The 4,574-nt window shown below is 49.6% G+C and overlaps 1 non-coding gene across 1 annotated transcript; it reads right to left on the reverse strand.

The window, feature by feature from the left end:
* Positions 1-559: 559 nt before the first annotated feature.
* Positions 560-690, reverse strand: LOC115894442. The gene has a single exon (XR_004054561.1). It is a non-coding gene; the product is annotated as a small nucleolar RNA SNORA2/SNORA34 family (small nucleolar RNA).
* Positions 691-4,574: the final 3,884 nt, after the last annotated feature.

Below are 4,574 nucleotides of genomic sequence, written 5' to 3' on the forward strand. Positions count from 1 at the left end.
TAGAGTGAGACTCCAAAAAAAAATTGCTAGGCAGTATGAGATTACTTGGTCAATATCCTAAACAGTCACAAAGCAAGCAAGTGATCTTGAGAAGGGGGAAGGGAGGAGGTAGGAAGAAAGGAGGACCAAGTTCCTCTGAGTGGCTAATAAATAGTAGCCAAGTCCCTATCTCCACAGAGTAAGTTCCTGATTCTTTTTTTTTTTGAGACTGAGTTTCACTCTTGTTGCCCAGGCTGGAGTGCTATGGCTTGATCTCAGCTCATGGCAACCTCCGCCTCCCGGGTTCAAGCGATTCTCCTGCCTCGGCCTCCCGAGTAGCTGGATTACAGGCGTGCGCCACCATGCCTGGCTAATTTTGTATTTTTAGTAGAGACGGGGTTTCTCCGTGTTGGCCAGGCTGATCTTCAACTCTCAACCTCAGGTGATCGGCCTGCCTCAGCCTCCCAAAGTGCTGGGATTACAGGTGCGAGCCACTGTGCCTGGCCTGTAAGTTCTTAATTCTTAAGACTAACATAGTTAAATTGCTCTGTAAAAAAATTCAATGGCTTTATATTCAAGACCATGTTGCTTCCAACTGAATTGGCCACTCACACTGGGATACTGAGCAGCGAACAGACCACAAGGAAGACATCACTCTTGGATCCTGTTTGAAACCAATAGCTACAGCAAAACACTCAGGTGATCGGCCTGCCTCAGCCTCAGTCTTGATTCAGAGCCTAATGGAGTTTCTTTAATTAGCAAGTTTACATTCATGGAGTCTTGTGAAAATGATTAGATAAATTGCAGAGAAATAAATAAGTATTTTGTACATCAGAGTATTATTGTTAATTTCCACCTGGCTACATGAGACTCCCTCCTCTGAGTTTTCTCTCTGTGCCCTTTTGCTGTGGACAGAAGGTACCCTGCTCATTCATCCATCCAGCTGGTGAGCCAGGGGGCAGCCCGGAGGGAGGAGTGGAGGGGACGTGGGCCTGGAATTAGACCGAGCTGGGTGTGTCCCCAGCTCTGGCCGCACTGCCAGGCCCTGGCTTCATTACTGTGAAATGAGGGGTGGGGTGGGTATCTGGTCTCCCACTCCCCATTACTGAGGGGTTCTGGGTCTCTCCTCCACCCTTTGATTCCTTCCCCTCTTCTGTTCCAGTCCGGAATGCCTCCTTTCTGCCTAAATGCCTCTGATCTTCATTAGATCATCATCAGCTGCAGACCCATGATCATCAGCTGCAGCTGATCATCATCAGCTGATCATCATCATCATCAGCTGCTCATCATCAGCTGCAGACTGGGCCTGACCTGGGAGACACCGGCCCTCCGCTTCCAGCGCTCTCCAGCTAGGATTTCCTGCAGAACAGTGGCAAAGAGTTCGCCCAGAGCTGCGTCCTCTCACTGGGAAGCAACGCTGAGTCAGGGTTACCTGGCTCCACTGTGCCCCTAGCGAGGTGAACTTGTACCATCAAATTCTCACAACAACATTGGTTCTCCTTTAAGAATAAGGAGGCTACCGCCCAAAGAGCTTGCGCACTGGGTGCACAGCCACTCAGGCCATCTTCCAGAGCGGGATGTCTGACTCCAGAGCCCGCCAGCCCACACTGCTCTCCTGAGGACTGGGTTTCTCTGGCCTGAGTCTGCCCGAGTCTACAGGAAGAACCCTGCTGGCACCCCGGTAAGCCCCTCTAGACCTTGGAGCTCTAACTGCTCTCAGAGCTCACTTTTCAGTTAGCCTATAAGGCAGGGGTGTCCAGTCTTTTGGCTTTCTTTGGCCACATTGGAAGAAGAATTGGCTTGTGTCACACATGAAATACGGTAACACTAATGATAGCTGATGAGCTAAAAACAGTGAAAAATCACAAACTCATAATGTTTTAAGAAAGTTTGTAAATTTGTGTTGGGCTGCATTCAAAGCCATTCTGGGCTGCGGGTTGGACAAGCTTGCTGTAATGGATCAGAGATATCTACAGTCTTAAAGAAGAAACAGCTCCCAGGCCTGTTAGACCTGTCAGGGCACTCACTGAATGCTGTGAGCAGGGGAACGGGCAGGCCTGGGCAGTGGGGTCCTCAGTGGGGGCCCAGCTGTGTCTCCATCATCTGGGGAGCTGGGAACAGCACACCAGGGTTTGTTTGCCTCCTGGGAAAGTTCTCACTTGCAGAAAGAGAGAACAGAGGCGCGAAAGCTAGGCCATGTTCATTATTCCTTCATTCCCTATTTATTGAGCTTTGACAGCATATGAAGGACTGCTTGATTGATTGACTGATTGGGACAGGGTCTCACTCTGTCATTTAGGCGGGAGTGCAGTGGTGCAACCTCAGCTCACTGTAACTTCCGCCTCCTGGACTCAAGCCATCCTCCTACCTCAGCCTCCTGAGTACCTGGGATTACAGGCCCACACCACCACACCCAGCTACTTTTTGCATTTTTTGGCAGAGACAGGGTTTCGCTATGCTGCCAGGTTGGTCTTGAACAACCAGGCTCAAGTGATCCTCCTGCCTCCCCTTGGCCTCCCAAAGTGATGGGATTATAGGCTCCAGCCAGAGGAACGTTTCAGATGCTGGAATCAATGGTAATGTGTTGGAGGAAGGGGGTTTCTGAGCTCAGTCCATTTCTTATACTTGGATCTTCCCAAAGGTCCAGTGCAAGGGGCTTCAATGGGCTTGTCATAGCTCAGTTGCTCATTATTAATGAAGAAAATGGCTCCTGGTTTATACATCAGCCATGTAAACTTGGCTAATGTGAGTCTTCCTTGCAAGCTCCTATGTGTGCTAGTTCCGGCACGGCAGTGAGGTTTCTGAGTTGCATCAGCTGACAGGTAAATGCTGCCTGGGAGGCCTCTTGGAGGACAGCCAGCTGGCTTCAACCATCAGTAGCTCAGTAAGCAAAAGGTCATGTTCAGTTCAAGTGCCAAGATTATGAAGCCCAGTGGTGAAAAGTCAGATAAATTCAAGTCACCTGAGCTTTTCTCCAACCTTTGCAGCCTGGACCAGGGCTAGGGTCATGTGAGCTGGCGAGAGAGAAGAAAGAAGATCTACATTGCATATCCAGGCTCTCTGCCCTATGTGCCAAAACCAAGTGCTGCTAGGGGCTGGTCCTTCCTTCGTTCCAAACCGTGCTGCTTTTCCTGCGCTCTTTGAGGTCTCTGCGATGTGCAGGATGTTGACCTGAGCTCTGTGTGGGGCAGAGAGGTGAGCTGACCCAGTTCTTGTCCTTGAGGCCCTCAGGGTCTACAGGGGGCCGAAATGGGGCCAGAGAACCGAGCTGCCTGTGTGGGAGGGGGTGAGTGTTGGTCCTGCCTGGCTCTTACCTGTCTGCATCTGCTGTCCTTGGTGTTTTTTTCTGTTCTGGGGGGTGGCTGCTGTGGGGCCAGCCTATGGCGGGGCCAGGTCTCTGCCAGCAGTCAGGTCCATGAAACAATCTGGTCAGTGGAGGGAAAAGGGTTTTGGAATCAGACACAAAATTTCCACTCTCCCACTTCTGCGCTTTCCTTATCTGGGCAAGTTGCTGAACCTCTCTGAGCCTTAGTTTTCTCATCTGTAAAATGGGTTCTGAGAAACATATCTAGTAGAGCACCTGATGTCTGATTGCTTAATTCAGGATAACTCCTCTCCCACAAAGGGCACCCCCTCCACTCCATCTGCTTTGCTTCCCTGATGGACAACCTGATTCAGAAACCTTTTTCTACCCATGGCAAAGGTCCAGGGTAGTGAGGTCTTGGGGGCTGAGTGAAGCCAGAGAGGTGAGTACTGGAACCTTCTGTTGTTTGCCTGATCCATAACCCAGGTCACATTACCATGACTGCAACATTACATTACACAGTTCTGGGTTACATTGTTGCTGGAAGTTTTGAGAGACTGCACAAAGAGCTAAATTAAATTAAAACAAAATTGCAATCACCGAGTTAATGACTGTGACAATACAAATAATTCACAACTAAATTAATGTAATATTAAATTTCATCATTATGCTAATAACCTTTGCACAGCAATACAAAAACAACTGTTTGGGGAGGAATGATTTATTACATGAGAGAACAGAGTTTTGGGGAAGTCTCAGACTGGGCACAGTAATCCCAGCACTTTGGGAGGCCAAGGTAGGAGAATTACTTGTGTGCAGGAGTTCGAGACCCATCTGGGTAACATAATGAGACCTAGTCTCTACAGAAAAATTAAAAATTAGCCAGGCATGGTGACTCGTGCCTCTAGTCCCAGCTACTGGGGAGGCGGAGATGGGAGGATCACTTGAGCCTGGGAGTTTGAAGCTACAGTAGCCATGATCGTATCATGTCACTCAGCTTGGGTGACAGAGTGAGACCCTGTCTCATAAAAGAGGCCAGACATGATGTCCCGCACCTGTAATCCCTTTGGAAGGCCAAGCACTTTGGAGTCTAAGCAGTTTGGGAGGCCAAGGTGGGAGGATCACTTGAGCCCAGGAGTTGAGACCAGCCTGGGTAACCTAGTGAGACCCCATGTCCAAAAGAAAAAAAGTAAGTCTTGGGGCTGGGCACAGTGGCTCACGCTTATAATCCCAGCACTTTAGGAGGCCTAGGTGGGCAGATCACAAGGTCAGGACTTCGAGACCAGCCTGG

This window comes from Rhinopithecus roxellana, chromosome 17 (assembly GCF_007565055.1).
Source record: "Rhinopithecus roxellana isolate Shanxi Qingling chromosome 17, ASM756505v1, whole genome shotgun sequence".
Taxonomy (NCBI): domain Eukaryota; kingdom Metazoa; phylum Chordata; class Mammalia; order Primates; family Cercopithecidae; genus Rhinopithecus; species Rhinopithecus roxellana.